General features: G+C 40.3%; 1 long non-coding RNA gene across 1 annotated transcript in view; it reads right to left on the reverse strand.

Annotated features, from left to right (window-relative positions):
* Positions 1 to 577: 577 nt before the first annotated feature.
* Positions 578 to 26,733, reverse strand: part of LOC118637122 — a 33,965-nt gene continuing 7,809 nt past the window's right edge. The window contains exons 2-5 of the long non-coding RNA XR_004960897.1: positions 13,972 to 14,075; positions 12,169 to 12,288; positions 5,099 to 5,218; positions 578 to 644 (exon numbers count right to left, since the gene is read on the reverse strand). This is a non-coding gene — a long non-coding RNA (uncharacterized LOC118637122). The remainder of the gene's footprint in view (positions 645 to 5,098; positions 5,219 to 12,168; positions 12,289 to 13,971; positions 14,076 to 26,733) is intronic.

Consider the following 26,733-nt stretch of genomic DNA (forward strand, 5'->3'; position numbering starts at 1 on the left):
TTTTGAGTTATTCTGTATATGGTGTGATTCAAAGTTCATTCTTTTTCACATGGATATAAGTTTTCTCAGAATTATATACACCTTGAAAATACAGTTGAAAATGTACATGGTGTTGAAAATACAGTTCTTTCTTTACTGAATTTTTCTTGCACCCTTATTGAAAATCAATTGTCCATATATAACTGGGTCGATGTCTGGATTCTTTGTTCTTCTGTTCCACAGATTTCTCCATCATGTTGCCAGTACCACATTGTAGTAATTTTACTATGTGTAATATCCAAAATAATACACTAAATTACAAATAATTATTCAGCAATGTTTCCAGATATAAAACCAATCCACAAAAATTGCAGTCTTTTATTTTAGCAACATTCCAATAAGAAATAATATTAAATAAAAATGTATAATTTTCAATAACAACAAAACTACAAAATATTTAAGAATGTCTAACAAAATCTATGTAAGACTTTTAAGAAATGCTAAAACTTTATTGAAAGACTTATACAAAAACCTAAATAAATGAGAATATATATGATATTTTGAATGGAAAGATTCAATTAAATTAAAATTGCTATTCTTACCAAATAAACCTATACACTTCATGCAAAATCTTTCTGTAGAACTTATCAGGATGATCCTAAAACCTATGTGAAAGAGTAAAGACAAAAAATACCCCAAATAAGTTTAAATGTTTATTAGGAACTACTATCCTTACTAAATATTAACACTTATTATAAATATATAATAATTAAAGCAATATGATTAGTGGCTCAGGAAAGAATCAACTAATAGGGAATGTGAAAACAGAACCACATATACATGAAAACATGGTATATAACCTGAGTAACATTAGCAATCAGACAGCTATAAAAGTTGTTGGGCCGTGGCCAGTCTACTCAGTGGTTAGAGCTTCGATTTGCAGACCAATGAGTCGTAGGTTTTATTGTGGTCAAGGGCATGTACCTTGGTTGCAGTTTGTCCCCGGCCTGGTCAGGGTCATGCAGGAGGCAGCCAGTCAGTCAATGTGTCTCTTTCATATTGATGTTTCTCTCTCTCTCTCTCTCTCTCTCTCTCTCTCTCTCTCTCTCTCTACCTCCCTCCTTCCCTCCCTCCCACTCTATTTGAAGATAAATGGAAAAATATCCTCAGGTGGGGATTAAAAAAATTTAAAAATAATAAGTAAAAGGTGTTGGGAGAAATGATAATCTATATGGGAAATGATAATACTGGTCTTATCTAACATTTATTTTTATATATACATATGATTAAATACATAGATAGGAATGGCAATGCTGTTTAAGAAAACACAGGGTAATCTCTTAGTACTGTAAACCCTATAGAAAGAGAGAGAGAGACAGAGAGAGAGAGAGAGAGAGAGAGAGAGAGAGAGAGAGAGAGTCCTACTAAGAAGGGTTCCTGGTGGCTAAATGGGCTCAATTTTTTTTAAAAAAAATGCAGAGCCTAGCAACCATTTCTGTACAGGGACCTCTAATGGAAACTTCAATTCATGGAGAAGCCTCTGTGCTAAAAGCCTGACAGCACTGTTTCTGCCACCGAGCCAGCCCTTATAAAGGTTTCCTGGACTCATATTTCCACCAATAGGATTGAGGCTTTCCTAGCTAATCAGAGCTGTGTTGCTCTGACCAATCAGAGTGGCTCTATTCTGACCAATCAGGAGAGTGCCTTCCAAGCCAATGAAACTTCAAAGATTCAGAGTCCTCCTTTGATGAGGCAGGACTGGGGCAGTGACTTCTGTCCACATGAGCCACCTCCCCTCTGGCTCAGGTGTGCACTTTCCACTGAAGACTGGGTTCCTGGCTAGAGCTGAAACACCAGAGCAGAGCTGATCATCATTGGACAGAACCATGGAGCAGAACAGAGCTGCCTAGCCCAGAGCAGTGATGCCCAGCTGGAGAGAGGCCCGGCCCCAGAGCTGCCTGGCTCCACAGCTGTTCCACAGCCATGCTGTAACACTGTTGAGTTGTTTACAAAGAATAGTTTCCTTCTTCACTGCACCCCAAATTGGGTATTCCTGTTTATATTGAACTGGCATCAACAACCAGCAGTTGACATTACACTGAAGTTTGGTAGGTAAGTTTTAAACAAGGTATAAAGGGAGGGACTTCCAGTCAAGATGGCGGCGTAGGTAAATGCAGTATTGCATCCTCCCACAAACACATCAGAGCTACAACTACAGAACAACTGTCATTCAAAACCGCCTAAAATCAAGCTGAATGGAAGTCCTACAACTACAGAATTAAAGAAGCAACCACATCGAGACCGGTAGGAGGGGTGGAGGCAGATAGGCTGGTCCCACACCCATGTGTGGTGGATAAAAATCAGGAGGATACCTTGGCTGGGAAGGTCCTCCCTGAGGACTGAGGGGTCCCTGTCCCACACCAAGCGCCCTGCTCAGGGTTCTAGTGCCAAGAAGAGAAGTCCCCATAACTTGTGGCTGGAAAAATCAGTGGGAACTGAGGCTCAGGGAGGCTGAGGCAGCTGGAGCCCCAGGCAGCACCTCTTAAAGGACCCGCGCACAGACTTATTGGACTCACTCCCTCTAAGCTTGGAGGGGAGGCAGCTCAATGGGGCGCCAGAGACATACAGGGAAGAAATGAGCTGTTTGGCATTGGAGCGAGGGCTAAAGAGGGGGCTTTCTCCGGGACAAACTGCTGTCAGAGGCCTTTGTTCCTTTGGTGAGCCCTTCCCTGGGGCGGCAGACAGTCCCCATATCTGGGACTCCAGCAACCTGGCTCACACTGGTTGCCCTGCCCTGGTGATTCCCTGAGGCCCCACCCCACCCAACTTTAAGGCCCACCCAAGCTGTTGCCAGTTGCTTAACCACAGGATTAGCCTGTCTTGGATCCTGCTTCAGGTTTTCCTAAATTCTCTCAAATAAGCAGCATTTGGTCTCAGTGAGCCCCATACCTCTTGTTAATTAATACATAGAAACAAAAACAGGGAGGCAGCCAAAATGAGGAGACAAAAAAACAGGTCCCAAATGAAAGAACAGAAAAACTCTCCGGGAAAAGAGCTAAGTGAAATAGAGATAAGCAACCTAACAGATGCTGAGTTCAAAATACTGCTTATAAAATGCTCAATGAACTTAGTGAGAACCTCAGTGAACTTAGTGAGGGCCTCAAGAGCATAAAAAAGGACCAGTCAGAAATGAAGGATGCACAGTTAGAAATGAAAGAGGCACTAACTGAAATAAAGAATAATTTACACAGGTTCAATAATAGAGTAGGTAAAGCCAAGAAGCAAACCATTGATTTGGAATATAAGGAAGCAAAAAACACCCAATCAGAACAGCAAAAAGAAAAAAGAATCCAAAAAAATGAGGATAGCCCTGGTCAGTTTGGCTCAGCAGTTAGAGCGTTGGCCTGTGGTCTGGAGAGACCCAGGTTTGGTTCCCGCTAAGGGCACAGACCTCGGTTGCAGTTTGTCCTCAGCCCTGGTTGGGTCGTGTGGGTGGCAACCACTGGATGTGTCCCTTTCACGTCGATGTCTCTCTCTCTCTCTCTCTCTCTCTCTCTCTCTCTTTCCCTCTCTCTTTCTCTCTCCCACTCTATCTGAACAAAATTTCGAGAAGTGTCCTCGGGTGAGGATAAAAAAAATGAGGATAGTGTAAGGAGCCTCTGGGACAACTTCAAGCATGCCAACATTTGCATCTTGGGGTTACCAGAAGGAGAAGAAAGAGAACAAGAAATCGAAGACCTATTTGAAACAAAAATGGCAGAAAACTTCCCTAACTTGGTGAAGAAAACAGACATACACATCCAGGAAGCACAGAAAGTCCCAAACAAGATGAACCCCAAGAGGCCCACACCAAGACACATCATCATCAAAATGCAAAAGGTTCAAGACAAAGAGAGAATCTTAAAAGCAGCAAGAGAATAGCAGATAGTTACCTACAATGGAGTTCCCATAAGACACTCAGCTGATTTCTCAAAAGAAACTTTGCAGACCAGAAGGGAGTGGCAAGAAATATTCAGAGTGATGAAAAGCAAGAACCTACAACCAAGATTACTCTATCCTGCAAAGCTGTCATTTAGAATCGATGGCCATATAAGACTTTCCCAGACAAGAAAAAGTTAAAGAAGTTCATCACCACCAAACTGTTATTATATGAAATGTCGAAGGGTCTTTTTGAAGAAAAAGATAAAATATATGAACAAACAAAGTGGCAATAAATACATATCTATCGACAATTGAATCTACAACAAAATGGATAGGCAGAACAGAAACATTCTTATAGATACAGAGAACATTTTGTTGGTTGCCAGATGGGAGAGGGGTTGGGAGAATGGGTGAGAAAGGTGAAGGGATTAAGAAGAACAAATTGGTTGCTAGACTGACAAACCTCAAAGGGAAGGGGGTTGGGGGATGGGAAGAAATGAACCAAAGAACTTATATGCATAACCAATGGACACAGACAACAGTGTGGGAAAAGGCAGAAGGGGGTGGGGAGTGGGGAGGAGGGGGTCAATGGGGGAAACATCTGTAATACATTCAACAATAAAGATAAATAAAATTAAAAACAAACTTGAAAAATAGAAAATAAAATAAAATAAAAAATAAACAAGGTATAAAGGGAAAAAAACATAAAGGAAAACTGTCAAATTTAATTTCATGTATGTCTATAGCTCTGATATTTGGTTTTTATCTTTAAAATGTAAAATTTGCATTTTACTTCATAATATCTGTTTACTTAAAAATGTTTTAAAGAATTTGTCATTGGGTAAAATTTATCCCCAAAGGAAATGCAATTAGATCTATTTGGTAGCCTCCTGACCCCAGGAGTACACACTCTGTAGTGTGAGAAGCATGATACTGCACTATGCATAATAACTAAACACCAGATAGCACCTGACACTTTACAAAGTGCTTTCCCATAAAGCCTGGAAGATGGGAAAGAAAACATTCAGGGAGCACATACTTACTTCTGAAATAGGGGTGTTAATTCCTACCTTTAGTGTTGCTTGAAAAACAGAGGGTGTAAATACTCAGCATGGTGTGCCTGACACACACCAGTTTTCAATTACTGTAGTCTCCTAATTATTACTGATTAAATTAGGTATCTGCAGTGGATACTTACCTGATGCCATACAGGTAGTAAAAGGAAGTAAGAAGGCCTGAATTCAAGTCTTCTTAATCCAGGTCATCTGCTGTTTTTATTGCCAACTGCCTTTTTGTGCACAGTGCATATTATGATTCCCTGTTTAAAAAAAAAAAAAAAAAAGGAGGAGGAGGAAGCAGCTAGTTTAGAAAGGCACATATTCCCCAATTATCTAGTCCTTTTACTATTCCAATGTTAGTAATTATTTTCTTTGCCTACATCATTTAAATCTGTGTACCTGGAATATCTGCGCACCTTGTTTCCCAACTGTATTTAGATTTCTCTTCAGTTGTCCCTTTCTAAGCACAACCTTTCCTGAACACATTTTGTAAAATCAGACATGACTCATTAGTTTTTTTTACCTTACACCAATTGCTTTTCTTCATAGTACTTGTCTACTTTGTATTAAGGTATATACTCTATTGCTATTTGTTTAATTTTTAGTTGTCAGTCTCTACTGGAATAGACCTGCCATATGGACAGATACTTTTCTGTTCATGGCTGCATACCTCACTCTTAGAACAGCATCCGGAACACAATTAAATATTAAATAAATACATGTTGAAAAAATATTTGTTAATATCAACTCTCTCAAAATTTCTTGTCTAAAATTTAGCTGATCACTTTTTGTCTACATATTTTATTCATTTTTTTTATGTCTCCACCCACTAGAATGTGAGCTCTGCATGGGCAAGGATCTTTGTCTATTTTGTTTTCTGCTGTATTCCTAGAATTTAGAAGAATGATTGGCACAGAGCATAGGTTCAGTGACTACTTTGGTATAAATTAACAAATTTAACCTACACAGCAATGCCTTGATGTAGAAGTTACTATCTCCATTTCACAAATAAGAAATTGAAAATCAGAGTAACTATATAACTTGTCCAATAATACACAGACAATTAAGTGGTAGAGCCTGGATTGATATACATCTGTTGATTACAAAAGCAATGTCTTTCTACCACGTCATGCTGCCATTAGAGAGACAATGGTCCATGGTTTGTGTGTGGTCCAACCCAAATGCAGGTGTGTGGATTTTTTGTCCTCTCCAAGTTCTCTTCTTGCCAAAGAACCACATTCCCCATGATGAATCTAAATTGCTCTCAACGTGACTTATATTTTTAGTATTTGGATTTGGAGTTTGAAGGATAGATACTCAACCTTAAGAAATTACAAAAATAAATGACAGTGTGGAAGAGGATGGATTGGAGTTCAGGGACATTGATCCACAGGCACTAATTAACAATTGAAGGTGAAAGAGAGAGAGAGAAACAATTATTATATTAGGTTTCTAGTTTGGAAAACTAGGTGGAAAATTAAAATAAAAAAAGGGGAACACATTTACTGTAAACTAAGAGGCATTGGTGGGAGAAGTTCTGATACATTATGTTTGAGATGCTTTTAGGATTTTAGGGCAGAGATATTCAAGTATCCAATTGGTTTATGGCCCAACTCATTTATGCACCTTCCCATGTAATGTACTCCTCACTTTGATCACCTGTCCTGTTTCCCTGGTTCCCTGGTTCCCTATTTTCCTAAATCACTGTCATTTGTTGTGTTTTAACTTCATAGCAACCTGGCTGGCATAAATTAAATAGGCTAAAGATTGTGAGGAATGCAGACTGAGGTTAAGGGTGAACAAGATGAGATCAGCTGAGACAAACTGGGGGTGCTGACACAGAGAAGGGCTCAGTCTTTTGGAGATAGTCAGCATTCCAGGGTACTGTAATCAAAGAGACATGACAAAAAGAAGTTTGGCTCAGAATACATCAGTAACTGAGAAAATTCAATGAGGCAGAAAGTGATGATACTTTAAACCCAGAGACTAGGTAGGATGTAGAACTCGGAGTCAGATGGAAATCTGGTCCATTCTTCAAGCCTCTGACCTGTCATGAAAGATCTTCCTTAGCAGATGTAGGAGAATCCAGGCTGTTAGTGCAGGGGGTCAGAGTCTAAGACTATACCAACCAAGTTATGGTTTAGAGAATTTTACTCTTAGGAGGATGAAATGTGTAGCTCGGAACAGAGGTAGGCTCTCACTTAGTTGTACAAACCAAGTCAATTCAGCTAGAAAGGATGAATACAAAGGGAGAATAAAATATCAGTACAATTGATGTGTACTACTGAATCTAATGACAGCAAGATAAACTAACAAGTTCTAAATTCCTCTAATTAGTGAGCTAACCCATGCTTACTCCATGCCATGGCCACAACCAATTTAGAAATCAGGTGGAATTCACCATTAAAAGAAATGAAAATAACCAAAAGAAATTGAGTTCTCAGGTTAACATCAATCTTTGGCTTTGATAATTCAGCTGAGTAATATTCTCCCCAACATTTAGGTCTGGCTTCTATTACTCAAACATGCACACACACACACATGCACAGACAGCCAATCATTCTCTTGCTTCTGCAAGGTTGGAAGAGAGATTTATTTATCTATTTTTTAATTCAACAAATGTTTAACAAATACCTTCATTGTTTCTATAGTGTTCTAGGACCTGTAAACAAACAAAAACAAAAGAGACAAAAAATATTTGGTCTCATAGAGCTTCTTTGTTAGTAGAGGAAACTAAAAACCAACAAATAAACAAGTATATTAAAAGTGCCTTAGGTGGTGATAAGTTCTGTGGAGGAAAATAAAGCAGGGAAGGCAGGAAGTGCAGGACTAGGAGATGGAGTTGCTAACCTAAACAGAGTGTCGGGAAAGGTGGAGACCAGAAATGGGAAAAGTAAATGTAAGCAGAGAACTGAGGAGATAACAAAGCAACCCAGCAGCTTTCAGAGAAAATAGAACTCTAGGAAGAAAGAAGGGAAAGTGCTGGGGCCTGAAACAAAAATGTTTCTGGAACATTCAAGGAACGTTAAATCGGTGTGGTTGGAGAGGAAGAACAAGGGGGAAAGGTAGATAAATATCATCAGAGAGGAAGCATTAGGCCAGATCATGTCGGGTCTGGTAGGCAATTTGTTCTCTGGTTGAAATTAGAGCGTCTTGAACAGAAATGTGCAACATATATGTGACTTACATTTTCAATACATCACTCTGGTTGCCTGGTTAAGAATATATTGAACGGCAGCAAGGATGGAAGCAAGAAGACCAGTTAGGTGGCTGCTGTTATAATGCAGGTGAGAGATGAAGGTGCCCTCAAACTCAAAAGCTTCTGCACAGCGAAAGATACAATCTTCAAAAAGGAAAGGTTACCCACTGTATGGAAGAGCATAATTGCCAATGATATATCAGATAAGGGGTTAATTTCCAGTATATATAGAGTGCTCACACAACTCAACAAAAGCAAGACAAAGAACCCAATTAGAAAATGGGCAGAGGACCTAAATAGACACCTCCCCTAAAAGGACATACAAATGGCCAAGAGACATATGAAGAAATGCTCAACATCACCAAGAGAGTAGCAGTGGAAATACATGGATGGATTTGAAATTTATATATATATATAAATTTATATATATATATAAATGGGATTCACTGATAGATAGGATATGAAGTGTGAAAGAGGAGTTAAGAAAATACATGGATTTTTGGACCGAGTACCTGGAAAGAATCAAGTTGCTATTTATACTGAGAGGGGGAAGGATGTCAGAGGAGCAGGTGTGGAGTACGTTAGAGCAAATTGGATTTGGGTTTGAACATGTTAAGATTGAGATGCCTATTAGAGCTCAGGAGCATGTTTCAGGTATGCAGGTAGAGTTCAGGAGATAAATAAAATTGCAAGTCATTAGTATACAGGTAGGAGTAGATAAAGCCAGAGAATAAGTGACTTCACCAAAGGAGGGAGTATAGACAGAAAGAAGTCTGTGCTAAGTCCTGGGTCACTATGGTGTTTAGAGTAAGGGATGAGGGTTGACCAGCCACAGAGACCATAAGGGCATAGATGATAAGGGGGAATAAAAACCAGGTAGCATGTTAAGAGAAGATAATTCTTAAGCAGATAAAGGGATCAACTGGGTCACATATTTCCAATATGCCAGGTAAAATGAGGACTGCAGAAATGACACAATGTGCCACAGTGTGGCGTCAATGGTGACATTGATAAGAGCAGTTGTGATGCAGTAGTGAAGAAAAGGGAGAATACAGGTAAAATGATCCCTTTTCTGTGCAGGAGCCAGAGAAATGTGGTAAAAGCTGCAGGGACATGTGGGTTTGAGAGAGGTCCTGTTGTTTGTTGGCTTGCTTGTCTAACAGGGAAGAAATGACATGTTTTTCATGTCGATAAGAATGAGCTAGTAGGAAGAAACAATTGCTGGTACAGAATAATAAAAAAATTGATTAAGGAAATGATAACTTAAAATGATATTTCTTTGACACACACCTTGTGAAACAAAGGAAGTCATGTGTGGCATCTGTGATGAAGAAGTGGTGCCCATCGTCCTCAGCCCAGGATTTCTGAACCCCCAGGATTTCACACCCTGTTCACTTGCTGCCTAAGGCTGACAGCTGTACAGACAGCAGAGAGAGACTCCAGCATTGTCTCTGCCATCTGCTAGCTGTGTGACATCTGGAAAATTACAACCTTCCTCAAAGTGCCCATATCCTCAACTGTAAAATGGAAAAAATTGTATCTTCTACATTGGAGGATTACTGTTAGAATAAGATCATTCCATGAAGGTAAGTCACGAACGTGTTACAGAGCCTTGCAATGAGCAATCACTCGGTCAAAGTTAGTTATCAGTATAAAAAGTAACAGAAGTACATAGAGAGTAGTACACGTTATGATAAATAACAGTTTTAGCTGGGATTGAAGGTGGCTACCTGTATTTGAGGTTGAAAGGGAACATGAGTGGATATCTTTTTTAAAGGATAGAGACATTAAAAGAAAAAGTATGGGAAAGGTAGAGGTATAAGACGGTAATGGAGGAGCTTTCCTTGCCAAAGAGAGAATTCTGGGGTAACAGATGATAAAGAAATATCACGGACGTGAAACCAAACCACAGAGCCCACTAGGGCAAACCAGAGGCTTTTCAGATGGACCTGGGGTCAGGAAGATGAGGCCCTGTACTGTGCAAGGAGAAGCATTCTTTTTTTTTTAATCCTCACTCGAGGACATTTTTCCATTTTTTGTTCAGATAGAGTGGGAGGGAGAGAGAGAGAGAGAGAGAGAGAAACATCGACATGAAAGGGACACATCGAGTGGTTGCCACCCACACGACCCAACCAGGGCCGGGGACAAACTGCAACCGAGGTACATGCCCTAAGCGGGAACCGAACCCGGGTCTCTCTGGACTGCAGGCCAGCGCTCTACCGCTGAGCCAAACCGGCCAGGGCAAGGAGACACATTCTTTATTGGGAGATTCCCAAGTGTTATGTAGGGGTTTGAGTCAAGTAAAGTGGGTCACTGTCCTGGAAGGTAATCTGGTGACCCAATCAGGGGAATTCTGGCATAATGATCTGTCTTACAGATCCGCTGGTATTGAAATGGACATGGAGGCTGAAGCTTAAGAGGAAAAACACAGGCTCAAAGACATAAGGGTTTGTGGCTTAACGTGACAGTTAAACAGAAGTGGATCCATTCTTTCAGAGCTGATGCCTATTTGTTCAGGTTAAAGACCTATGGATGTGAAGAGCATGGCTGGGTTTTTCCTCAGTCTTCTCTTCCTGTGCAGAAACCATTCAGTCCTCCTCTCTAATCCAACTCCACCACGGTGTTTAGCTTCTGATCACTGGTGTGATCAACAAACATGTGTCTGCTGCCTTCTCTTCAGAGAGCCTAAACTAGCAAGCATGCTCAGGGAGTATATCTGAACAATCTAAGGGACTTTAAAAGTTATATAGACTCTGGAACATCTGAAAACCTTCACGTGTAATTCTAATACACACCTGCCTTTATCCCCAGACCGAAAGGAGAATCTCAGACCAAAGGCTAGAGGAAGTGAAAACTTGAATGACCAATAGGGATATAAAAAAGGTACTTGACATCACTAATCTCAGGGAAATGCAAATTAAAATCACATGAGATATCACTCACTTCACACCTGTTAGAATGTATATTATATTTTAAAAAGCAGTAACAAAAACTGGAGAGGAATTGGAGAAAATGGAACCCTTGTACACTGCTGGTGGGAATGTAAATTGACACAGCCATTAGGAAAAACAGTATAGACGTTCCTCAAAAAGTTAAAAATAGAATCATCATGTAAGCCAGTATTCCCACTTCTAGGTAAATATCTAACAAAAAAGAAATAAAAATCTAAGAGATATCTGCACTCCCATGTTCATCGGAGCATATTTACAATAGCCTAGACACAGAAACAACCTAAATGTATGTCAACAAATAAATGAACAAAAAATTATATATATAATTGTGTATAAAATTTTGTGCATATATATGTGTGTGTGTGTATGTATGTATGTATGTGTGTGTGTATATATATATATATATATATATATATATACAATGAAATATTATTCAGCCATAAAAAGAAAGAAATTCTGACATTTTTTAAAACATGGGTGCACTTGGAGGGCATTATGCTAAGTGAAATAAGCCAGAGAAAGACAAGTACTGTATGTTGTCACTTATATGTACAATCTATTTTTTTTTAATGTCAAACTCATAAAAATATGGAGTAGAATGGTGGTTTCCAGGGGAAGGAGGGTGAAGGAAATGAGGTGATGTTGATCAACAGGTATAAACTTTCAGGTATAATATAAATAAGGTCTGAGGATCTAATATATATCATGGTGAAAATAGTTAATAACACTGTATTATATACTTGAAATTTGCTGAGAGTATATATTAAGTGTTTTTGAAACTGAAAAAGTCAGTATTCATGCTTTCTGTCACTACCAGAACCAGTAAGTGGAGAAAATGATTGAATCTTTATGGGAGCTTTATTAGATGGCCAGGAATCTGAGAAGACGGGAGGTCATGTACCCTAAAGGCTGTCTTACATCTCATCTCAGCCGACTTTATTCTATAAAAAGAAGAACAGTGTAGGTAAAGGGTTTGGAATTCAGGAAAAAGTAGGTAAGGGGTTTAAAATTCAGGGGAAAAGTTAATAAGCTAAAAGCTGCAGTCTGGTGATTTTCCTACCATCCCTTCATCGGCTGACCAGTGATCCTTTATGTGCGCGCTGGGGTCCTGGGCGGAAGACATTCTCTCCCCGCAACACCCACCGTGGCTCAGATACCATCTTGATCACCTGTGGTCCTCCTGAGGCACAAAGGTGGAATTGTTTATGGGTCTCCTGGAGTCAGGGTAGGTCCCGGCATACATTACAGTTGCCGGAACAATAGCTTTCTACGTACCTTAATTACCCAGCCTATTAACTATGTAACTAAAGCCAGAAGGTTTTTAACTTCTTGAGTTCCCCATCTTTATAAAGTGATAGGTGTGTTAGTTAACTTGATTGTGTTAATCATTTCATAATGTATATGTACATCAAATCATCACATTGTACACTTTAAATATATTACAATTTTATTTGTCAATTATACCTCAATACAGCTAGAAAAAATATTTACTGAATACCTAATAATGATGATTTAGACTCTGGAAATATAAAAATTAATAAGACAAGATCCCAGATATTGAGTGGCTCTGCCAGGTCTTGAAAATAGACGTGAAATTCAATAATTTCAACACTGCATGGTGATAATGTTATAATGTCAGCATATTCAAGGTGCTATGAGAGCATCTACAGGAGGAAGAGTACTAACCAATCTCCAGTAATCTCCGAGAGTTACAGAACCTCTTCTTCCACACACTCCAGATGTTGGCTCAACTAGTACTCTATCAGTGAGACTTTCACCTATCAACACGTTCTCTACCCCTTCTTCACGTTATTTTTTTTTTTTTCTGAGGGGAGTCTCACTGACTCTTTTTTTAAATTGAATTTACTGGGGCAAAATTGGTTAATAAAATTACATAGGTTTTAAGTGTACAATTCTATAATACATTTGCATTATGTGTTCCTCACCCTAAGTAGAGTCTCCTTAGTGAAGTAAGCCAGTCAGAGAAAGACAAGTATCATGATGTCACTTACATGTGGAATCTAATGAACAAAATAAACTAACAAACAAAATAGAAACAGACGCATGGATATGAAGAACAGACTGACAGCTGTCAGAGGGGAAGGAGTTGGGGGGCTGGGTAAAAAAAATGAAGTGATAAAGCAAAAAACAAAAACAAAAAAACACTTATGTTATTTTTCCAAATACATAGCATTGACCATCATCTGACATACTATACATTTCATGTGTTTGTTTTATTCTCTGACTTCCAAGCGTGAAGTGTAAGCCCCATAAGGGCAGGGATTTCTGTCTGTCTGCTTACTGTATCCATTGCACATGAAACAGTGCCAGGCATACAGGAGGTACTCATAAAAATATTTGTTAATTAATTAGATGAATGAAACCCACAAAGGCTAAAGTCAACAATTCACATGAATTAACACCACATTTTTACACAAATACACAAGCAAGGAAAACAAATAAGAACTCATAGACACAGGCAACATTGTGGTTGTTACCAGAGGGAAGGAGCTGGGGGTAGTAAAGGGGGTCAAATATATGGTCTTGGTAGAAGATTAGACTTTGGGTGGTAGGCACACAATGCAATATACAGATGATGTATTACAGAACTATACACTTGAAACCCATATAATTTTTAACCAATGTCGCCCCAATAAATTTAATTAAAAAACAAAACAAAAAAGTAACTGAAAAAAGTATGAAAGGTAGAAAGTGAATGGATGTGGGATAACTGAGAGGGACACCCCAGTAAGAACCAATTATGTTCACCCCACACAACCCCAGAGAGGTTTAGTGGGTCAAGCCTTCGGGTTCTGTGAAAGGTGGATGGATGAGGGATGAAGCTGGGAAAAGGTGCACTTACTGAAGGTTTCTGTGTGGAAGAGGCACATTCCTATATTCAGGGCAGCCAGATGAGTACTCATCCTCCAGAATGCTGGGCACAGAGGGTGTTGTGAAGGCAACAAGCTGAAAAAGAAAGTTTTAAGTGAAATTCTACGCAGACAAAAGTGGGATCTCCAAGCACTTTCTTCCTTGACGCAGTACTGACAGGCAGATTTGTGCAAGAAGCGGAAGACTGGAGCATCCCACAGAACTAAATGGCCCAAGAGAAGGAAAATCATTATAGTGATTGACATCTTGGGTCCCCCAATACCTTTGTATTGCTCTAGGCCCTTTCCTGTTAATTCTATAATGAAACCAACCTCTAAATAAGCACTTGGTTCAAACACAAAGAATTCCAATCACTTTGTGTGTATGTGCTTTTTAACTCTTAAATATGTATAAACAGACATAAATCACATTCAAAAAAACTTTTAACTTTATTAAAATAAACACACACACACACACAAATGCTGGCAAGGATGTGGAGAAAAGGGGACTCTAGAATACTGCTGATGGGAATGCAAACTGGTGCAGCCACTATGGAAAAAAGTGGTGCTTCATCAAAAAATTAAAAATTGAATTGCCGTTCGACCCAGTGATCCCACTTTTTATAATATATCCTAAGATGACTGAAACACCAATCAGAAAGAATATATGTACCCCTATGTTTATAGCAGCACTATTTACAATAGCTAAGATCTGGAAACAGCCCAAACGCCCATCAGTAGAAGAGTGGATAAAAAAGCTGTGGTACATTTACACAATGGAATGCTATGCAGCTGTTAGAAAGAAAGATCTCTTATTCTTTGAGAGGACATGGAGGGATCAGAGTGTATTATGCTAAGTGAAATAAGCCAATCAGAGAAAGATAAGTACCACATGATCTCACTTATTTGTGGAATATAACAAACAAAATAAACTGTCAAAAGAGAGATCCAGAATCATGGAAGCAGGGAACAGACTGACAAAACTCAGAGGGATGGGAGGTGGAAGGGGAGGGAAGAGATAAACCAAAGAACATATATCAACAACCAATAGACAAGGACACTAGGCTGGGGAAGGCAGGAGTGGGGTGGGAGTGGGAAGAAGGGGATCAATGGGGAAAAAAGGAGGACATCTGTAATACTTCCAACAATAAAATAAATAAATAACAAAACAGAAAAAAACCCACTGAAAAAATAACGTAAAAGAAATGAGATAAAGCAGGGGAAATTTGCTAAGAGAGTATATATGTATATGTATGTGAGCAAAATAGGTTTACAGTTGTGAATACATGAAACACAGTTTATTCTTGCATTAGCATTTATTAATTATTAATTATTGTTTTATTTATTTGTATTACAACTATAAACCTACTTTGCCCACCCCTGTATAAATACGGAGAGGGTCATCAGAGAGATAAGAGATGACATTGCATCAGTGAATCAAGATGATGTCAATAAATGTGAAAAATGAACAAATATCAAAAGAGTTTTTAGAGATGTGTTTTCTGAATGTGATAGCAGAACAATTTAAAGTTAATAGAGTGGTAGAGGACAAAGTCGAAGAATTCTCTTTATAAGCATACCCATAAGACAATGAGATGAAAACAAAGGCAGGCGAAGATAGGACATTTAGAGATTTATGACAGGATGAATAATTACCAGCTAATAGGTGCTCAAGCAAGAGTGAACCAAGAAAATGGAGGACAGGGAGTTATCAAAGAAATAGTATCTAGTTTGATGAATGGAGGAACAACATATACAAAGCACATTATTTTTAAATGACAAAATACCAAGGGGAGATGAGATCTTAAATGCTCCGGAGAAAAACTAGATCGCATCCAAGGACTTAGAATAAGAATGGCATTGGCCATCTTGACAGCAGCACCAGAAGCTAGAAGACTAGAAGACAGTAGAGCAATTTCTTTAACATTTAAAGGAAAACAAATTTTCAGCCTGGTATCCTATACTCAGGTGATACTTAATTGCATATAAATGTAAGGAATAAACAAAAGTATTCAGGGAACCCAGTATGATGGTGAAGGGAGGTCCCTGAACCCTGGCATGTGCAGGGCCAGAAAGCAGATTGATGAGAGGGAGGACATAAAACTCAAGCAGGAAAAGAGGAGTGACTAGTGATTAATTATGTGAATTTAGTTTGAGGGGAATTTTACACTTTTAGCAGTTGGGAAAGAATTTGTGATAAGGACAAAACATTGAACAAATTACTAGAGAAGTGTCATTGACATGACAATAAAAAAATTAAAGATACATAAGGAAGAAAATGTAAATATAATAGACTAGTTGGCTTCACTGTGAGGTTTATTTACATAATTATGGTAATATGAAACACCAGTGATTTACCCAAATACTGGGAAAATGGGAGGAGGGAATCATGTGTATTTGGGAGATGCAGGGCTCTCACAATGCACCAAAAAGAAGTATAAGAAAACGTAATATTCATCTTCTAGTACAGAAAATCAATAGGTAATGGATTGGCTGAAAATGAAAACCAGAAATGAAGCCTATTATTAAAAGAGGTTAAAAGCAGTTGCACTGGTAAGGGTACTACTCTTTTTACCATCCTTGTAACACTAAATTTTAATCCATAGTAATATATTCACTTGATAATAATAAAGATTAAAACATAAGGGGCTCTACTAGATGCTGACTGAACTACCTTCCCACTTGTTCGTCTTAAGGATCTATTAAAAAATTGCAAACATGACCTACAATAAAAATATAATACAATTTCAGAAGTAGAATTCATTATTTCCAGTCGATAGAACTTTGGAAGGATTCAATATAGGGAAAGGGTACTTGGGTTGGTCCTCTTAGAAAGAATCAGCTTTTCATAAAGCAGAAAGACAAAAGTGGAAGTCCAGGGCAATAGGATGAAATAGTCAATTTCAGGGACTGTTGACACGTATAGTCAATACTGTATCCATCCCCTAGCGTTCCTGATTGTCTCTGGCACAGAAAGCTAACCATTATCACTCAGCCACTAAGCACTCGGTCCGCTCCACATGTTGCCTCATGTAACCTTAAAAAAACAACAACAAAATACTATGTGGTAAATATAATAATCACACCCCAAAACTGAGGAAACGGAAACTGAGAGAGATCAAGTCACTTGCTCAGGAATACCTAGTTAGTAGATGGTGGAAATAAAATTTAAACTCAATTCCTTTTTGCTGTGAGTGCCCATGCTCTTTCCATTACTCTGCCCTGCATTCTTGGAATGTTTGGGGATAACTTATATACTTTATATGCCAGTATACAGAAGCCCTTTGTAGGAGCACAGACAGAACAAACAAACCAACAACCCTAGAGGACAGGCCCGTGCTCCCCAATCCCAGCCATTGCTAGTTTCTCCTCACCCCATCCTTCCCTGCACCTCTCACAGCTCAACCACTAACACTGACGTCTAAACTTTCTCCCAGAGAGAATGCAGGTCTTGAATTGTTCGAAATTTCTACTGCAAACAACAGAACCTACTTTGGCTAACTATTTTATTTTAATTTTTGGCATAATGTAATTTTTTTTAACCTGTTGAAGCCACTGTATCGGAAACCCCCTGTGGAGCCCGGTTCTTGTGTTGGTGACTTCCAAATCAGGCCTCATGTGGGAACACGTGACAGGCAAGCCTCTGCCTCGTGTGTCTATTTGGGCTGCAAGAAAAACTGAGGGTTTGACTTCTGAGTTGGGAAGGTGGGACCTGTTAACACGTGAATTATTTGAAAGTTCTTGGACAGCCGCAAATATGATGTCAACTATAACCCCTTCAAGAGATACAGCATCGAGAATTACGCCGATGCCTGGCTCAGGAAAGTGAGTGATAAGGTCATTATGGGAAAAAGAGCCCTGGAAGAGGAGCACATCGGGATAGGTGAAGAGTGTGGCGTCAGTGCTAGAAGCCTAGAGTTGGGGGTGCCTGTGATATATGCAAATGGAGTTGTTTAATTAAATGTAAGAATCTGGAGCTTGGATGAAAAGTCAGAACTCCAGCTGATAACATGGATGGCATCAGATACAGAGGACAATTGATGCTGGAGAACAGGATAGGATCAGCAGGATAGGGCATGCTGACTGAGAAGAGGGTGGGCCTTGGAGCCACATGGAGCTTGAATAGGTATGTGTTGAGCAGAAAAAGGAAAATCAGCATGGGAGATTTACAAGGAAAGGCCAGAGCAGAAGGGAAAAGAAATAAGAGCTAGCATAGCAGCACTATTTACAATAGCTAAGATCTGAAAACAGCCCAAATGTCCATCAGTAGACAGATGGATAAAAAAGCTGTGGTACATATACAAAATGGAGTACTATGCAGCTGTAAGAAAAAAAGATCTCTTATCCTTTGAGATGATGAGACGACATGGAGGGACCTGGAAAGTGTCATCCTAAGCGAAACAAGCCAAACAGAGAAAGACAAGCATCATATGATCTCACTTATTTGTGGAATACAATGAACATAACAGTCTGAGGAATGGGGTAGTCCCAGAGACGTGGAAGTGGGGTACAGACTGACAATTCCCAAAAGAGGGGGTGGTGGGGGAGAGATAAACCACAGAACTTATATGCATGTGTGCATGAACAATGGACATGGACAACAAAGCTGGGGACAGGGTGGGGAGTGGAGGGGGAGGGGGAATCAGTGCGGGGGGAAAGGAGAAACATCTGTAACAAAAATAAATAAATAAAATACATAAATAAATAAATGAAAGAGAAATAAATATGGGAAGGAAAAAAAAGAGCTGGTGGGGTCCTGGAAGGCAAGACGAGAGAGTTTCAAGAAGGATGGGGTTCACACCTAGCAAATCCTGCTAGGAAACAGCCATTAGACAATTATTTATTTCCTCCAAATTTTACCCCTCATTTCGTGACTTTTGGTTTGCTTTGCTCTGCTTATGTTGAGTCACAATGTACTGAAGCAGAGAGTAGGCGAATGGTGGGGGACATGGTAAGAGCCCAAGAGAGCACCCTGTGCCAGCTTTTGAATCATATACTTCTGCCCATATCGTCAGTGCCTCTTCCTCTTCCTGCCTCATAAACACACGCTCTTTGTCTGGTGTGTGGTCATCTTCCTGTCCTCATGGCCATTTTATCTTCAGTGCACTGTGATCAGGCCTTTCCCCACACCCCTCTGCCCCAGTACACTGTGCCCCAGCCTACCTCGCTATCTCGTTCATCTTCCTCCTACATCCGGCTAGCTCCTGCCTCCAGGTCTCTCTTTATATTTCACTTCGTTCAAAACTATTTTCAAGTTCTCCCAGCCCAAGTCTGGGCTCGGTGCTTCTACTGCTCATTCCCGTTTTACCCAGGACTCCTCATACAGCAACATTGTGCAGACAAGAGCGTGGGCCCTGGCACTGCACTGCACAGTGAAAACCCCCACTCCACAAGCTCGTGTGACCTTGGGCAAGCCTCTTGACCTACTGAAGGCTGTCAGTACCTAATCCATGCAGGTGAGGTCAATATTAAAAGAAATTATGGACTTAAGTCAGTAAGCAAAGTAACTGCAAGATAGAAAGCTCTCGGCAAACACTGTCCATTGTTATTAATATCATCAGCAGTATCATTCGCATCAGATTGTTTTATGAGGCCTAATGTCTCATCTGCCTTATTCACTGAGATATAAACTCGGTAGGGACAGAAATGAAATCTGTCTTGTTTAAAATAAATCACCACAGGGACTGCAGTGTAGTAAAACTTCAATGCAGGTTTGTTAAATATGCAATTCTTATATACTACCTGTAAAAAATAATTCCAAACCCAAATGCCCAAGACCACACCATTCTGCCACCCTAGATTTCAAGGTATGCACTAAAACTTTCATGCTAAACATTTCTATCTACATGTATAATGAAAACCTCAAATTCAACATATCCTTAATCAGTAATTATCTTAGGCCTCTAAGCACCTTCTCATCCTGACTCCTCTTTTACTATTAATGAAACCACAGTTCTCTCAATGAACTAGGCCCCAAACTCACAGTTGTCGCTAATCCTTCCCAGTTCCTTGATCCCTACATCTAGTCAATTTTGTTTATATTGACAATACCAGTGACGAGGCTGAGTTAGGAATGATGGCCATCAGGTTAAGTTGTGATAAAAAAAAATAACGCTGATCACCAGCCCTTACATCAAGTTAACTTTTAAATTTCAATGGAAAGCCTGGCTGAAGGAACTGTCCTTGTGCTGACCTGTTCTTTTTTTTTTTTTTTTAATCCTTACCCAAAGATATTTTTTCATTTATCTTCAGATAGAGTGGGAAGGAGAAGGCAGGAAGATAGAGAGAGAAAGAGAGAGAGTGAGAACCATTCGTGTGGGGGAGACATCGACTGGTTGCTTTCCGCAACGACGCCAACTAGGGCCGGTAACCAAACTGCAACCAAGGTACGTGCCTTGACTAGAATCGAACCCACAACTCTTTGGTCTGTGGGCCGATGCTTTAACCACTGAGCCAAACTGGCCAGGGCCTGAACTGTTCTTAAAAACAAGATCGGGGGATCAGAATGGTGGCTTGGGTATTATTATCACAAGATTTATAATATTCACTTATTATTGTATTTGTAATGATAATAATCTATTATACAATTTGTGTGTTATACAAAGTAACCCCAGGCTTTTCATTTATTCGGGAGAGTCTAATTTTGAACTTAATAGTGACAAGTAGCACAGTTGGTTATACCAAATAGTCTTTGATCCCTAAGGTTTACTGCATAATCAGAAACTTTCTAATTTACTCTTCTTAAAAATGTTTGTATTGATTTTAGAGAGAGAGAAACATCGGTGTGAGAAAGAACTATCCTTTGGCTGCCTCCCGCACACACCCCAACGGGGGGATCAAACCTGGAACCTGGACATGTGCCCTGACTGGGAATCAAACCAGTGATCTTTCAATGCATAGGATGATGTTCAACCAACTAAGCCATGCCGGCCAGGGCTCAAGTTTATTCTCACTCCTTTCCTGTTTCTTATTTACCAAAATAGATGAGGGGGAAATTATAAAATGATGGAAAGAGTTAATACAACCAGTGATAAGCTGAGTAAGTGACCCTAATTAGGACATTATTTCAGCACAAAGATAGGGAGGAGGGATAGAACAGGCAAAGAATTACTTTGACATTATCAGATTTAGTTGAGGTTCAAGGATGATTGAATTGGATCTGGTGATAGGAGAAGTGTGTATATGTGAGATGTAAAAGTTGTGTCATTGACACCTGGATCCTACATCTTCCTGACCATGTGGCCAGAATATGTTTTCAATAACGGAACATGCCTTAGAATCATGGGATGGGGGTGCCCTAGGTACAAGGAATTTCATGAGTGACTTTGGCCTGCTGTTTGTTGACTCATAATGTCAAGGGGATAACTTACAGCTCCAGCCTGGTTTCCCCAATTAAATCCCAACACAGATCCTTCCAGGAAGCAAATGATGTTCCTCCACCAAGCCCCAACTTCAGTGAAACTGTGGTGTCCAAATATCAGCTTCAGCTTTTTTTTTTCTATGTATTGATCACTAAAAGTAGCTGTTTTTAAGTTTATCTTCTCAAACTGGATTTTAGTCCATCATCAATTCACGATCTCTAGCTTTCCTCCTTTTATTTTTATTCAAAGACAACACAGCATCCTTCTTAAACAAACAAAAAAACCCCACCTGGCTAAGGATTGTCATGCATATGAGGGACTAGGTTTACATAGCAGCTTCTGGCCTGGGTGACCAGCTATTTCTGAGCCAGTAACCTAGGTGCTTAGAAGTATTAACTTAATTAATATTCCTAACAACCATGCAAAGTAAGAACTATTATTATCCCCACATTATAGATGAGGAAATATAGACGTAGAGATGTAATGTGAATTGCCCAAGATCACACAACTAAGAATCTGAGTTTGAACTTGAGCCATATGAAGTCATATCACATGTTCTTAAAGATTACACACTACTGGCGACTTCCGGTCAAGATGGTGGCGTAGGTAAACGCGGTATCGCGTCCTCCCACAACCACATCAAAGTTACAACTAAACTAAAGAACAACCATCATTCAAAACCGCCTGAAATCAAGCTGAATGGAAGTCGTACAACTACGGAACTAAGGAAAAAAAAAACAGCTACATCCAGACCGGTAGGACGGGCGGCGGCGCGAGGGGGGCGGTGGCGGCGGCGCAGCGGCAGCGGAGCGCGCAGCGGCGAGACGGGCTGGTCCCACACCCCAGCGTGGTGGATAAAAATCAGGAGGATCCCGCGGCTGGGAAGGTCCTTCCTGAGGACTGAGGGGTCCCCGTCCCACACCAGGTGCCCGGTTCAGGGTTCCAGTGCCAGGAAGAGAAGTCCCCATAACTTCTGGCTGGAAAAACCAGCGGGAACAGAGGCTCAGGGAAGCTGAAGCGGCTGGAGCCCCAGGCAGCTCCCTAAAGGGCCCGCGCACGGACTTATCGGACTCTCTCCCTCTAAGCTTGGAGGGGAGGCAGCTCGAGGGGCACCAGAGACATACAGGGAAGAACTGAGCTGTTTGGCACTGGAGCGAGCGCTGGAGAGGGGGCTTCCTCGGGGACAAACGTGCTGTCAGAGGCCTTTGTTCCTTTGGTGAGCCCTTCTCAGGGGCAGCAGACAGAAGCCATATCTGGGACTCCAGCAACCTGGCTCACACTGGTAGCCACGCCCTGCTGACTCCCTGAGGCCCCGCCCCGCCCCACACAACTTTCAAGCTGTTGTCACTTGCTTAACCATAGGATTGGCCGGTCTTGGATCCTGCTTCAGGTTTTTTCTAAATTCTTTCAAACGAGCAGCACCGGGTCTCAGCGAGCCCCATACCTCTCATTAAGTAATACACAGAAACAAACACAGGGAGGCAGCCAAAATGAGGATACAAAGAAACGGGTCCCAAATGAAAGAACAGAACAAAACCCCAATAAAAGAACTAAGCGAAAGGGAGATCAGCAACCTAACAGATACTGAGTTCAAAATACTGCTTATAAGGATGCTCAATGAACTTAGTGAGAACCTCAGTGAACTTAGGGAGGGCCTCAAGAGCATAAAAAAGTACCAGTTAGAAATCATGGATACACAGTTAGAATTAAAGGAGGCATTAACTGAAATAAAGAATAATTTACACAGCTTCAATAATAGAGTATGTAGATCCAAGGAGCAAACCATCAATTTGGAATATAAGGAAGCAAAAAATCCCCAATCAGAACAGCAAAAAGAAAAAAGAATCCAAAAAAATGAGGATAGAGTAAGGAGCCTCTGGGATAACTTCAAGCGTGCCAACATTCGCATCTTGGGGGTGCCCGAAGGAGAAGAGAGAGAACAAGAAATCGAAAAGCTGTTTGAAACAATAATGGCAGAAAACTTTCCTAACTTGGTGAAGGAAACAGACATACAAGTCCAGGAAGCACAGAGAGTCCCAAACAAGATGAACCCCAAGAGGCACACACCAAGACACATCATCATCAAAATGCAAAAGGTTCAAGACAAAGAGAGAATATTAAAAGCAGCAAGAGAAAGGCAGCTAGTTACCTACAAGGGAGTACCCATTAGGCTGTCAGCTGATTTCTCAAAAGAAACTTTGCAGGCCAGAAGGGAGTGGCAAGAAATATTCAGAGTGATGAAAACCAAGAACCTACAACCAAAATTACTCTATCCTGCAAAGCTGTCATTTAGAATCGATGGACATACAAAAACTTTCCCAGACAAGAAAAAGTTAAAGGAGTTCATCACCACCAAACCGTTATTATATGAAATGATGAAGGGTCTTTTTGAAGAAAAAGATAAAATGTATGAACAAACAAAATGGCAATGAATACATATCTATCAACAATGGAATCTACAAACAAAATGAACAGGAAGAACAGAAACATTCTCATAGATACAGAGAACATTTTGTTGGTTGCCAGTTGGGAAGGGGGTTGGGGGAATGGGTGAAAAAGGTGAAGGGATTAAGAAGCACAAATTCATTGCTAGACTGACAAACCTCAAAGGGAAAGGGGTTGGGGTGGGGGGGGGTGGGAAGAAATAAACCAAAGAACTTATATGCATAACCAATGGACACAGACAATAATGTGGGAAAAGGTGGGAGGGGGGCGGGAGCGGGGAGGAGGGGGTCAATGGGGGAAAAATGTGGAACATCTGTAATACATTTTACATCCAACAATAAAGATTTGGGAAAAAAAAAAAAAAAAAGATTACACACTACTGTCCCCTGCTGGCAATGTGAAGAAGTACAACTCTATCCAGCAGGATAAAAACCAAGGGATCAGTAAACAAAAGCACAGCAGGGAGATACAGAGCAAGTATTTTGTTTAAAGAGGCTGTGATTTTGAGTTGTTTGTCCAATTTTACTATATTCAGGCTTTCTTACTTGGAACATTCTCACAATGTGGCTCTTTGTTAAGAAGTTCTTTTCCACCTTAGCCGGTTTGGCTCAGCAGTTAGAGCGTCGGCCTGAGGATCAGAGTTGTGGGTTCAATTCTGGTCAAGGGTATGTGCCTCGGTTGTAGTTCATCCCTGGCCCTAGTCGGGGTTGTGCAGGGGGCGGCCAGCCGATGTGTCTCTCTCACATCGATGTTTCTCTCTCTCTCTCTCTCTCTCTCTCTCCCTCCCTCCCACTCTATCTGAAGATAAATGGAAAAAAATATCCTTAGGTGAGGATGAAAAAAAAAAAAAAAAAAAGTTCTTTTCCTATTTTCTTTTTTAATACTCACCTGAGGACATTTTTGCATTCATCCTCAGATAGAGTGGGAGGGAGAAAGGGAGGAAGAGAGAGAGAAACATCGATGTGAGAGAGACACATCAAGCTGCCACCCACATGACCCCCACCGGGCCCAGGGACAAACTGCAACCAAGGTACATGCCCTTAAGGGGAACCAAACCCAGGACTCTCTGGTCCGCAGGCCAATGCTCTAAATGCTGAACCAAACCGGCCAGGGCTCTTTTCCTACTTTCATTCTTTTATTCTCAAGATAGCTGAATGCAAAACAAAATACAGGGTCACTCTGCTTAGTTCTTTAAATTATGTGCCAGCCCAAACAAAATGGTCGCTCAAGGACCTTTTCCTGAGCCCCAGCATCACAAGATCACTGGATTGGATGCTGTTGAGCACCAGTTGGATCCCCTGAGCCCACAATGAAGCATTCTTTTCCCAGCTGCTGGAAGTACTGGCTGCTGACATCTGAGTTTGTCTCCTGTGATTGCTAAATGCTGAAGGAAGATGCCGTGCCCAAGGTTATGCCCTCCCTAGAGGCAGCTGCAGCCAGTCTATGGAGAGTTTCAAAGTCCCAGCACTCTTACCTCAGTGAGGAACAATTGGGGATCATCCAAACTCTAGAGAACAGGGTGATTTGCTGTGACCCCCATTATAATTTCATGTAAGTTCAACTCCCTTTGCCCAACCTGCTTTCTTCTTGCCTGTCAAGTGTCCTCAAGAACACCTTCTAATAAGCGTCCTACAGACAAATCTCAGAGTCTGCTTCTTGGGGAACCAACATAAGACTATATTCAACTCTTAACTTCAGTCATTTTTACAAATACCGGTACTTTAAAAAAAGTGCAGGAGTGCAGTGTTAAAATATATACCAGAAAAGCATTTGGCTGTAGAGTTCAGAAACATACCAGAAGGTAAAAATAATACAAGAACTGAAATCTGTGAATCAATCCTACTCATATACTGCTAGAAGTGTGTAATCACTTCACATTGAATAACTTTGTAATTACCATCATACCATTTAAATTCCCTGCCTTTCAGTTTTCTAAATCTCTAAACAAAAGGGCTTAATTAAATGTGTTCTATGGCCCCTTCAGACCAAGTTAAAAAATGGACCTTAAATCCTAGGAGTAAACTCTTAAGATATTTCCTACAAGGGCATGTTTGGAGGTCATTTATTTATTTTTTGTTACTACCTTGAGCTGTTCATTTAGTGTTCTTATATGGTGATCAGGGCATGAGTCTTTCCTTCAGTGTCAACATCAGACATGTGTAATGCATGATTCAACTCTAGAAAACCATTGGGATGCTAATTTTTTATCCCTCTTTGGGATAAAACTCTTTTTTAAGTTGATGCAAAATTTTTTTCAGTAGGAGAAACGCGTGCTACTTAACCACATTAGCATGAAGTGTCTCAGTCTCAAAGACTCAAATTCAAATTGCTCCTGGGATCCCCCTTCTTGAGTAATTTCCTACTGACTTTCCTTCCCTTTTAATGTCTTCTTTAAATGAAAATATGAGAATAAATGCACAGGTTTTAAACAATAAAGATGAATTACTTTTAAATAAAAAACCTCATGCCATCATTAAATTTATAGAACTGTGTGGTTCTAAGAAAAGCTTGAACTTAAGAAGGTGGCAAAAAAATAATAATTAGTAAAAGATAAAATAACAAAAATAATACAGACAGAAAAAACATTAAGAGAACATTTTCTCACCACCCACTGCAAGTAAACAGCTCTATGTGTGCCCTCCCTGCACCAGCCTCACTGCAGGACTCGGCAGGAAACAGGATGTTAACCTGGAGTCAGCACCCTGTGGCTCTAGTGGGTGGACACAGCCACGTATAATTAACTGAGGCTCAGAGAGGCAAAGAAATGTGTCTGAAATCGCACAGCTAGACACATGACAACAGGTTGCATGACATGGTCAGGGTGGAGCCTCACAGTCAGCCAGACAGAGAGGAGATGCCACCCATGAATGGGACAACAAAAATCAAGACCCAATTACAACAGGGGAGCCCAAATAATTCACACAAGGGACATTCCTACAGCATCCAGCT

This window comes from Molossus molossus, unplaced genomic scaffold (genome assembly GCF_014108415.1).
Source record: "Molossus molossus isolate mMolMol1 unplaced genomic scaffold, mMolMol1.p scaffold_m16_p_20, whole genome shotgun sequence".
In the NCBI taxonomy this organism is placed as follows: Eukaryota; Metazoa; Chordata; class Mammalia; order Chiroptera; family Molossidae; genus Molossus; species Molossus molossus.